The sequence below is a fragment of the Octodon degus genome, unplaced genomic scaffold, assembly GCF_000260255.1.
Source record: "Octodon degus isolate 3935 unplaced genomic scaffold, OctDeg1.0 scaffold00018, whole genome shotgun sequence".
NCBI lineage: Eukaryota > Metazoa > Chordata > Mammalia > Rodentia > Octodontidae > Octodon > Octodon degus.
This window is the reverse complement of record NW_004524594.1, coordinates 22,651,918-22,664,346: the sequence shown is the minus strand read 5'-3', so window position 1 is coordinate 22,664,346 and position 12,429 is coordinate 22,651,918.

Here is a 12,429-nt window from a genome sequence, read left to right as displayed (position 1 = left end):
TTTTTTGTGGAACCAGGGATTGAACTCAGGCCCTTGCACTTGCCGGGGAAGCGTTTATTCCACTGAGCCATCTCCCCAGCCCAATAAGTAAAATATTAAAAAAAAAAAAAAAATTGGAACAAAACAAAGTTATAAAGCAATTTAGGGGTTTCAGTTGATGAAGTTCAACACAACAGGGAGATGAGACTGCTCCCCCCTTAATGAAAAGCAAGTGGGATCTTAGAGGGTACCACACAAATGTAGTATTTATTTTACTGATCCTCAGGGTCAGTAGGTGACAAGAAAAGTGCTGTGGCTTCCAATCAGGAAACTGGGTTTAGGTCTAATGCTCTCTCACTATCAGTGTGACCTTGGCCAAGTGACAACCTCTCAACATCGTCATCTAAAAAACTGCAGTGGTAAAATACATACATATGTACGGTGGGTCCTAAGTTCAAAAGTCCCTTTCTGCTATGGAGTCTAGGGTCCTATCTGGATAAAAGCCTGTAAGAAGTCCACATGGACATGAGGTCACTGGAGGTAGGGAGGTGTCCTGTGGGGAGTGTCACCAACAAGGGTGCCAGCCCTGTGAGGAGGAGGAAGTTTCTCCAGCTAATTCCTGCCACACAACCTAGGCAAGCAAGAAGTGAGAGTGTGCTGACCTCATCTTGGGGAGCAGAAGACCCTCCCAGGCCCTGGCACAGTTGACAACAGGAAGTAGAATCCTGCGCCCTGACTGATATGCCTGGCAGCCATGCCCAAGGAGCCACATTAGGACCCATGGAGGGTCTTAACTGTGGGACTGCAGGCTGGAAAAAATAACCTCCCAGGCACTTCTACTCAAAAAAATCTGGTAGGGAGGACAGAGCCAACATGCTCTGGCCATGACTTATAGGTCTAAGGCCATTTCTAAGAAGACAGGCAGTGAAAAGGCTACAAACAGAACAGGTTGGAAGGAGAGCACTTAAGCATGAGAGCAACAGGAAGGCTATGCCTGACTCTGGGTTTGGGGTGATACAGACCTGCTTGTTGTACCAAGTAGAATCCTGCGCCCTGACTGATATGCCTGGCAGTCATGCCCAAGCAGCCACATCAGGACCCATGGAAGGTCTTAACTGTGGGACTGCAGGCTGGAAAAAAGCCTCCTGTGACTCCATACTCATGTCCCCCAAACCAGGGGCTGGGGAGGTGGCTCAATGGAATAAACACTTGCCTGGCAAGCGCAAGGATCTGAGCTCAATCCCCGGTTCTACCAAAAAATAAAAATAAAACCAAACTGCTTTCCCTACACTGGTCTACCCATTTCCACATTCACAGAGTCTGTGGCAAGCTTGATTTCCTTCCCCAGGCCGCTCTTTGGCTCCTCCAACCCATCAGGAGATCCTGGCTCTGCCTCCCCATGCCCTCCTTACCTGCAGAGCTTCCAACCTGGGCCAGGTCTGTGGGAGACAGACTAAGGCCTGCACTGCAGCACAGGTTGACTCAGATGTTGGAAGCCTGGTCAGGCAAGGCAAATATGGTACGAATTAGGTCTTCCAGGCTGTTTCCTAAGCCTAAGAGCTGGGAAGCAAGGGGCTAACTTCCTGAGCTCCTGGCATGTGCAAACACCCACGGACACCTGAGCCTTGCAGAGTGCTAAATTCCATATGCACTATGGCAAGGTTTAATTTATAAATGAGGCACAGTAAGAGATTAACAAAAGCAACAATAAAGTAGACCAATTATAAATGGCCTCCCTCCTGTTCTCTTAAAAATGCACATTTTAGGGGCCGGGGAGATGGCTCAGTAGGATAAGTGCTTGACTGGCAAACACAAGGATCTGAGTTCAATTCCCAGTTCTGCCAAAAAAAAAAAAAAAAAAAAAGCACATTTTTCTATTGAATGGTTTCAGACTGTGGTTGACCTCAGGTAACTGAAACCATAGAAAGTGAAACCACAGCTAAGGGATCTCATATGAATTTGGTGAATATTGGGGTTCTCCGGTATTCTTCTTCTTCTTCTTTTTTTTTTTTTTCAGAACTGGGGATTGAACTCAGGCCCTTGTGCTTGCCAGGGAAGCACTTATTCTACTGAGCCATCTCCCCGGCCCCCCCTTTTTTTTGAGACAGGGTTTTACTAGACAGTCCAGGCTGAACTTTAGCTCACTTTGTAGCTCAGGCTGATTGGAAACTTGCAATGATTCCCCTGTCTCAGCCTCCCAAGTGCTAAGATTATAGGTGTGTGCTACCACACACAACTCATTTTAATTTTAATTTAATTTAATTATTTATTTATTTGTTATAGGGTCTTGCTACAAAGCTCATACTCGTAGTGATCCTGTCTCAGCCCCCCCAGCACTGGGATTTCAGGTGTGAGCCACCATACTAGGTTTTGGGGTCAGCATGGCATGCAGTAGCAAGGATGGAACTTGGGTCCTTGCACTTGCCAGGCAGGTGCTTAGACCACCAAGCTATCTCCCCAGCCTTCATTTTTAAATTAATATACTTGCGGTACTGGAGATTAAATCCAGAGTCATACATATAAAATATACCCCAAGGACCTTCCTAAATTTTTTTTTTTTTGGCGGAACTGGGGATTGAACTCATGCCTTTGAGCTTGCCAGGTAAGTGCTTATTCTACTAAGCTATCTCCCTGGCCCCCTAAAATTTTTTATTTTGAGGCAAATTCTGATCAAGTTGCTAGGCTTCCCAGGCTGGATTCAAACTTTCAATCCCCCTGCCTCTACATCCCAGAGTACTGGGATTATAGCTATTGGTCACCATGCCTGACTATAACTCAAGAATCTTTCTGGGGCTGGGGAGATAGCTCAGCAGGCTTAATTGCCTGCCTGGAAAGAACAAGGTCCTGAGTTAGATCCCCAATACAAAAAAAAAAAATAAAATAAAATCTTTTTTTACTTTTGGGGAAGCAGAGTTTCACTACGCAGTTCAGGTTAGCCTTGAAAGCACTATGTAGCCCAGGCTGGTCTCAAACTTGTGGTAATCCTCCTCCTTAGCCTCTTGAGTGCTTGGGATGACAGGCATGCACTACCACACCCAGCTCAGGAATCTTAAAATGTGCTCAGAGATGTGAGAGGTGGGAAGCCAGGTCACCATGTAACCAACCTACTTAAATCTCAGATAGCAGGCTTACCTATGTTCATATTTTACTCCCCAAAGTAGACCTGAGTGCCAGCTAACAGCCCCCTCCCTTCATCACTGTCCTCATCACCACCACTGCCCTTGGCAGAGGGCAGGGGACAGTATAGAATGTCCAGGCTACTGGGCCACATCACTCACTAGTGCTAAAGTAGCACAGTCCACAGGCCAGAGGAACCCCAGCACACGGTATTGGGCTCCTGGGGTGCTGAGAAGCCATATGTCATTTACTATGACCTCAATAGTTCTTGGAGAGCTGCTTTGCTTTAGCATATGTATAAACATCTTATAACCATGGCTAATCACTGCTTGTGTTTATTGAGCTCCTACTATGCACTGAACAGCGTTGTGTTGGGCTTCTCTCTGACATCATCTCTAATCCCCACAACAACCCAAGGAGGTAGCTATTATTATGGCTATTTTTAGACAAAGACATTGAACCTCAGGAAGCTGATCCACTTGCTCAAGGTCACATGGCCAAGCCAGGGGTGGTGGCACACACCTGTAATTCCAGCTCTTGGGAGGCAGAGGCGGGAGGATTGCTCTTAGTTCAAGGCCAGCCTGAATTACAGTGGAACCCTGAAAAAAAAAAAAAGTCATGTGGCCAATGAATAATCTGAGGTGTGCTGAACACCACAGTTTGGCTTCTGAAGTCCTCAAGGATTACAAAGTGGGAGATCCTCTCTGTTCCATTCTGCATTTGTCCTCTAGGCACAGAGCATCTACCCCCTGCCAGAGTTTGAAGATGCAAAGCTTAGACCATCTCTTTAGGTGAAGGAAGTAAATATGGCCCAGCCCACATCCTGGAAGGGATGGATGCAGGGCAGTGAGATCAGAGATAGTAGGCAGGGCTGATGCCCAAGCTCAGAGATGGGCATGGGATCTAGCTTCCAGTAGAAATCTTTCACACCCCACAAATGTCACCCATGTCAACAAAAAAGGGAGAGAGGGAACAGCTCAGTTGAGCACCCACCTACTATCTATGCAGTACACTTGCCTGGAATCCCATTGGACCTTCCAACAATCCTGAGTCACTAGTATTGTTACTGTTATTTTATAGACAGGGACATTCAAACCTAAAGGGGTTTACATGCTTCCTGGGAGAATGGGACATGGGTGCTCTCTTGGGCATCACACCATTTTCATGGAAGTGTGGAAATCTGAGTGGGGACATACCCAAGCCCAACTGCAGGGAGAAGCCAAGGACCTCTCCAGGATAGCAGGAGAGCTGAGGCTGGCTCTTGCCAAGGGACACAGGTGTGTTTGTTCCTCTAGGTCACAGCCATGGCTGTCTTTTCAATGTTCCAAATGCAAAGAAGGTGCAGTCAGGGAGAGCACAGGGAACTGCTCAGGATCCAGAGTGGGTCAGAACATTCCAGATCTGTGGGAGTTGTGCCATGAACTCCCAGTATCCATCCCAACATACCCTGACCTCCTCCTTACAGTCCCAGTTTTCCACTGCCACGGAAGAAACTCATCCTGTCCTCACCTCCTCTGCTGGGCCTGTCCAGCCAGCTCCTGCCCAGGCCGAACCCTGCCTCCTCCGCCCTGGGGACTCCAGGTAACAGGCTTAGGCACCTCCCCTTCTCCAGCAGCGGATGAGTTGCTGAAGACCAGGAGAACTGGAAGGACATGTGTCCCTTCTGCCAACGGCACAGACAACCTGCCAGTGGTAATAACAGGGCAAAGAAGCGGACCCACCTGGATGAGGGGGAGGAGGGCAGGCTGGCAGCTAGCAGCCCATGCCAGTGACCCTGATGCTCAGGACACTGCACAGAAGCAGAGGGGTTCTGGGGACAAGGTCTCTGTTCTTGCCAAGACAGTACTACTCCCTGTCCATCCTCAATGAGAGGATGCCCCTTTAGATGCCTTTTTTTTTTTTTCCAGAACCAGGGATTGAACTCAGGCCCTTGTGCTTGCCAGGGAAGCGCTTATTCTACTGAGCCATCTCCTGGGCAAGATGCCTCTTCTTTTATCCTTTTCTACCTCCTAGGAGTTTTAAGTGTTTCATTCACATGAGGGTTTCCGGAAGAATTATGCAGGAGCCTCTGGGTATGTACCTAAAGTCCTCAAGGAAGGAGCTGGTGTGTGTGTGTGTGTGTGTGTGTGTGTGTGTGTGTGTGTGTGTGTGTTTCTCACATGGTGAAAAGGAGTTGCATTCCTTAGATGTCTCTTTCAGAGATTAGTGCCCAAGTGAGGAGACACAGCTTTCCTGAAGGATGGCTGTTTCCAGGGAGACTCCTGCTACAGTTTGCTTTGTTTAGGAATTTCAACTAAGATGTATGGACCAGGAGAAATTCGTCAGAAAAAGGAAGTAGAGGCCCAGCATCCATAGTGTAATAAACCAAAAGGGAGTCAACACATGCATAATGCAAAAGTGTGTCACTAAAGTGTGCCGTCAACACTCGGCTTGGGCACAAACTTAGCCTTACTATAAAGCGTTCTTGGGTGGAGCAAGATGGCAGCTGAGTAAGATCCTCCAGCACTGAGAGAGGGAGGTTTTTACACATGCGCAGAGACAGAATGCACACCATAGAAAACAGGCAGATTGTATGGAGGGCTGTTTATAAGAGTGCTTCCGAAAATCACAATCATATTATAAAAAACTTCCTTTTTTTTTTTTTTTTGGTGGAACCTGAGATTGAACTCAGACCCTTGCGCTTGCCAGGGAAGCGCTTATACTACTGAGCCATCTCCCCAGCCCTATAAAAAACTTCCTGCAAAATAAAAGTAAAATACATTTTCTGTATCAACAAAAGCATATAATAAAATTGGTTCATCTTGGAAAAGGATGAGCAGCAAAAGCATTTGTCTCTAGAGTACCTTGAAAATTACATTCTTCCCTTAATGAATTGCATTCCTGTGAGGAGGTCATTAAATGAATTGGTCGCTTAAAAAAAAGAGAAAAGAAAAAACAGAATTGCATTATTCACTGTTGATAATTATTTAAGTAAAAAATTCCCACAAATTGGTCATTAAAGGAGGAAATGTATACAGTATATACATTATAATATCCAGAACAAAGAAATGGTCAAAGGAAACTTGAGGAATTTGCCTTTATTTTTATAACTCTCACATGCAGTACTATAACATATAACAGAACACAAAACTATAGTACTGTGTAGTACAGTGCAATGAGCAAAAATTACAATACTATATAAGCAAGGTGTACTGTAAAAAAAACCATTGAGGCTCTATAAACAAAATGTGCAGAAAAGTACGAAAATAAGAGATGGGTCATAAGTCCAAGTGGTGGGTTGCAAGTCCAGGCAGCTATGAAACAGGCCGCTCAGTGAGGGATATCTGTGTAATAAAGCTGAGCACGACAATCAGCACTGAGTTAGATGGTGAATTCCGGGCCAACATGGACTACAGAGTGAGGCCCCACCTCCAAAAGACCCCACCTAAGATATATGTATTCACAAAATATGTTATAAAATTATTTCAGGAAACTATTTATAATATATTAAATTAAAAGGTAAATTTCCAAACAGGATTATGGAAAAGGCTCACTTGCCATCTTTATAAGCTTAGGTAACTCCATACATTTGCCAAGTGACTTAAGGAAGACTACTAATGAATTTATGAGACTTTAATTATTGCTCAGTGGCAGAAGCACAATTTTTATTTTCTTGTCTTTCTAGATTTTGCACTTTTCCTACAATATTCTCATATTGCTTCTGTCATGGAAGGAAACCTTGGTGAGGTTGAAAGGGCTCTTGGCAGTGGAAATGTTAGAGTTCTCTGCTTTATGTACATGTCCTCCCCTGAAAAGTGGCATCTTTTCCCACCGGATAAACATAAAAATAGAGCAGGATGTGAGTGGGTCTTAAGAAGAGGGAACAAAATGAGGAAAGATCACTAAGAACCTGACCCTGCTATTACTCTGACATGTGAAGAGTCCCTGACATTGTATAGGAAGCACCAAAGATTTGAATTAGAGGATAACCTGGTTTGTTTTTGTTTTGCTTGTGGTCCTGGGGATGAAGCCCAGGGCTTTTATACTCAGCTACACCTCCAGCCCTTTTTAATTCTTTTGAGACAATTTAGGTCTCTAAATTGTCTAGGCTGGATTCAACCTTGTGATCCTCCTGCTTCATCCTCCTAGAGAGCTGGGATTACTGCTACCATGCCAGGTTCAAGGTGACCCTTGAACCCAAGGGATTTAAACTCTTGGAAAATATTACCTTTCTGAGACTCAATGTCTATAATGTAGAATAACAGTAGTGTAGGGTTATTACGGAGATTAAGATGAGTCCCTTAAAAAGTATAAACCTTTGGGCTGGAGAGATGGCTCAGTGGTCTAGGGCACCTACTTGGAACAAACTAAGCTAAGCAAAGCACAGGGACCACGGTTCGATCCCCCAGCACCACATGCCAGCCAGCCACATCCCCTGGTGGGCTGAGCTGGCCACACATACAACACACACACACACACACACACACACAATAAATGTTAAAAAAAAAAGTATAAACCTTTAAACAAATGTTGGAGGTAGCAGTTAATGACATTCATTTCCAGTTTAATTTTGGCAAGAAAGGTGACCAGCTGTGGTCAACTTTGCATTCACTCCTGAAAACATGGGACATGCTAGAGAGATTTTCCTAAATGTTTTAGGCAACCATGGATTTCCCAGTCCATAACAACAAAACACACAAACTTTGAGCTCAGAGGAATGCATCTGGCAACCTTCTGAGCACTCTTTGAAGAATATAAAACCCCTGATAAAAAGCCCCTGACTAGTCACACACTGAGCACAGAGGAGAAAAATGGCTCCAAAGCAATATGTGACCTTCCTCACCTATACTTGTTTACTGATGTTCTGGCAAAATGCTTGGGAGTGAGTTGGGTGGACCAAGGATGCCACAGCTTGTCATCTAAGGAGACTGGGAGAGGCTGGGTGGTGATTCCGGTTAGATGGGTCCCCACCCTACACAAGGCAGGTATGCACACGTGTGAATCACAAGCCCCTCTTGTTCAGAGCTGGTCAGCTAGTTCCTACAGTCCCGCTCTTGGCTTTTACACTGTATGGTCCCAACTTCTTCAAAGAGTACCGCCGTCATCAAGCCACCTGGATAAAATGATTTACTCATCACAGCAAGCTCTCTAAGGCTTGAGACTCATTCTTGACTATGCCACTACAAGTCTTTCAAATGAGACATAAACCTCTCTGTTGTCTTTGCTCCTAGCTAGGATACTGTTTTTCCTGCCTTTTCCTTCTATCTTAGCTCCTTTCTTTTTTCTTTTTTTCCTTTCCTTTTTTTGGGGGGAGATCCTTTCATCACTCTTCCTCCCCTACTTTCCTGATTTCCTTCTTTTTCTCAAGTCCACCTCTGTCTCTGGCTTCAAATCCAGCCATCATCTTCCTCTGTGTTCTTCATGCCATAGGCATCTGCCACCAGGAGCCACACCATGCCAGGTGTCCTGAGCCCAAGCTCAGGGAGGATCATGTGATGAGGGAGCAAGACAACGTGACAGCTGCTGGCCAGCAGAGGAGGGAGCTGCTCCTTTCCACTGGGGTGGCAAAGGCTGTGGGCTTACAGGATCATTCACTTCACCACTATTCCCTCTTTTGCTTCGTCCAACATAATCAAGCTCTCCTCCTACCACTCCTGCCACCACCACTCCTCCCTGTACTGCTCCCTAGCTCTTTCCATCTCTAGATGGTGCCAACGTGCCCTAGATAGTGCCATGGATTGTGTGGTTTCACTGGTGAGTGGATAGGCACAGGGCTCTTTGTCAAAGATGGGGACAGGTGGTCAGGAAAACACTCAGTGTTCCCTGCTGCTGCTCCTGCACTCCAGGCTCTTCTGAGTATCCCCGCTATCCAGCGGAGTGTCAGTGTCGGGAGGGGAGTTTGTCCTATCTCTTTCATTCTTTAGAACCCCACCCACCATTTCTTCTAATCCAAATCTCATTTCGAAATCTTCTGCCCAAGGGGTTTCCCAACCCTTCCCAGCTTTGCATCAACCTGCTGATTACAGCACTCCTGGATGAGGAATAGAGACATTAGGTGGGACCTGGCCTGGCACAAAGCCCTGGAGACACTCCTGTGCCTGCAACAGTCATCTGACTGGTGGCATCTGGACAAACAAACCTATTCCCCGCCTTATCTTCTATGAAGGAAAAAGCCAAGCAGGCTCCAGCTGAGAAGGACCAGCTGAATGGCAGATAATGTGACCATATTCTGCCCCACCTGCATGCGGGATCCTTTCCAGGCAGCCCACAACATCCTCGTCCCACACAGTATCTTCCAGGGAGCCAGGCCAGCCCTTGTCAGGGAGCTATTCCACAGGAATGTCTTTTAGTTCCCTACCTCTGGCTTAATGAGGTAGACTCTGGTGACAGGAACCCTGCCCCAGGAGTAGCCTCCAGAGCAAATATGCCGACCATGGTAAACTAGGTCAGTCTTTCACGTGGTCCACCAAAGCCATGGGGCACAGTTCTGCGAACAACACTGCAGGCAGGTACAGGGCTAGAATGTTGACTGAGGTCCTTGTGTCACGTTCTAGCCAGCAAAACCTTTTGCCTTGATTTTTATTTTAAAACTCCATTCAAAGCCTCAAGTCTGCATCTAATTCCTAGACAGCCAACTGCCTCATGCAAATGATCAGAATACAGATATGAAATCAGAAACTCTAGACCCTTTGCTTCTTCTCATAGAAATAAGGGCTGTGGGGTGGAGCCAAGGCTTTTTCTCTGCCTCCTACACACTGAGGACACAAACACCTAATACCATAGCAAGTTCTTGTTCTTGGCACCTGATGTCACTCTTGCTTCCCTTTGGCTCAGCCCAAAGTCCAACTGACTGGTTGATGGCAATCACCACAGAGGAACAGAGCTCTTTCTTCTCCACCCCCTCGGGCACATGTGTGTATGTGTGTGCGCACACACCTGGGAGCTTGCATGAGTGCATACACACTACCCAGGGCAAGAGCTCAACTTTGCAGGGGTAAGGCAAAAGGCTGATAGGCTGATAGCTGTCTGTGGTCCCAGAGCACCAGATGGGGGGGAGAGCAAGGAGGCAAGACTATAGGAAAGGGGAAGGGAGAGGCAGGTCCTCATCTTTCTGCGCCAGCCCTGGGTGGAACCAAGTCTCCCAGGATTGTTTGTTGGTTGCTGATCCTGCCAACATAGCCTTAAAAACCCAACTGTTCCAGACAATCTTAACAGCACACACACATACAAAAAGTCCTGACATAAAGGGCAAATACTGGTGGCAGAAACACATGATGACTTGTACCCATAGAGCTTGCTGTCCCTTCCCTTCCCTGCCTAGCACACTTTTGTCCCCAGTGCTACAGCTCAGTTTTTTTTTTTTTTTCCTCTAAAAACACCTTTTGGCAACCAAAGATTCTATTCCCTTTCTGTTGGTTTAAATAAGTAGCATAATTTTCTCCTCCCAGGCTTCAACACTGGATCATTTTCACAATCTTTTCCAGCTTTTGCTGCTGCCCAGTCCTTGCTAAAAATAGGTAGGTTCCGGGGCTGGTGAGATGGCTCAGTGGTCTAAAGCACCTACTTGGAACAAGCTTGGCAAAGCACAGGGACCGCGGTTCAATTCCCCAGCACCACATGCCAGCCAGTCCCGCCCCCTGGTGGGCTGAGCTGGCCACACACACACACACACACACACACACACTCACTCAATAAATAAATAAATAAATAAATAAAATAGGTAGGTTCCCCTCAACAGATTTAATGAGGTCTCCCAAGCTGGACATCTGGGCTGGCTCCAGAGTCCCCTTCTGTTTGTCCCTCTGTCCTGACACTATCTCTAAGAAATCATTTTGTCCTTCAGGCTCTGCTGTCCCCTCATGGGGACAGTGTTTCCTCTTTGGGGCACACAGCTAAAATTCTTGTAAGAAATCTAACTCTTTACCACCCACAAGAAACAGGTGTCTCAGGGTAAAGGAGATGTCTGACATCCCTAAACATCTCAGGCTTAGTGAAATGCCATTACCCAAGCAGAGCTGCTATGGAAAGGGCTGCCGGCCCACAGCTGCCCTTTGGTCACACTTCTGCCTGCAGCGGTCAGGTATCATCACCTGAAAAGCACAATGACATCTAGGTTACAAGGTTTGAAGCTGCCTTGATGTTCCCGGATTCCCGGCCCTCTAACAACTGGGCTTTCTTGAGCAAGCGCTCCCTGGGAAGGTGGGGCTTCCCTGCCTGGTCACTCTGACGCCTCACTGTGCTGAGGGAGTACCTTAACCATTTCCCTACCGCCTCCTCTTTGAAAACAGCTCATAAAAATGCATCAGAGGAAACAGTCTTTTCATCCCACCTATTATTAGATCCTGGGGCAGAGAGGCTGGAAATAGGCAGTCGCCCAGGAGATGACGCGGAGGCCCAAGTGGCTGGACTAGCATTCAGCCTGTCCCTGCAGATCAAGATGGTTGATGTCAAGGTCAGGAATGACCAACTCCAACCAACAGGACCATGTGTGACTGTGTCAGGAACATGCCTTCTTTGGTCTCGGGCACCACCCTAAGCCAGCAGACAGGAACTCGAGACAGTGGGGATTTATGAGGTGAAGCGAGTGCAATAATAAACTGGGTACACTCTTCTTAAGGCGGCTCAAAGGACTTTATGATCATTGTCTCATCCATCTTACCAACATCCAAGGAAAGAAGGAAAAGGTGAAGCTTTTTCATTCTGTCAAATCGAAAATGAAAGAGCGTGGTGGTACACACCTGTTATTTCACCTTCTTGGGAGGTAGAGGCAGGAAGATCATAAATTCAAAGCCAGTCTGGCGAATTAATGAGACCATGTCCCAAAACTTAAAAAAAGAAGCTCAGGGTGTGGTAGAATGCCTCTGGGTTCAATCCTCTGTACCACGGGGAAGGGGGGGGCAGTATTAAAATTTGCCATTATTCACCTATAACATCAGTAAAAAAGCACAAATGAACTACCTTTTCCCAGCTCCCAACCAGAGCAAATCAGTGAAATACTTATACAATTCTTTTGTGTGTGTGTGTGTGTGTCTGCGTGCGCATGTGTGTGGTTGTTATTAAGAGGATGGTCCAACACTCTAACGGTCTCTGGTAGCCTGACAGGTAGGACTGATTTCAAAAGATGGGCTGAACTTGACCCTATGGCCAGCCCGGGGTACTGAACCACAAATCCCTTCTGCCCAGCCTTCTACAAACTGTGTAAAATAACAGACGCTCACTTGAGTAATTAGATGAAAAAACTGCCAGCTAAGTGGTTGGAGAACGTCTAGGTGTGGCTGGAAGCAGTCTGTGTAGTTTTTTTTAAAGCCATACATGCAGACAGTCAAAAGTACTTCTTTAATGAGCTTATTAATT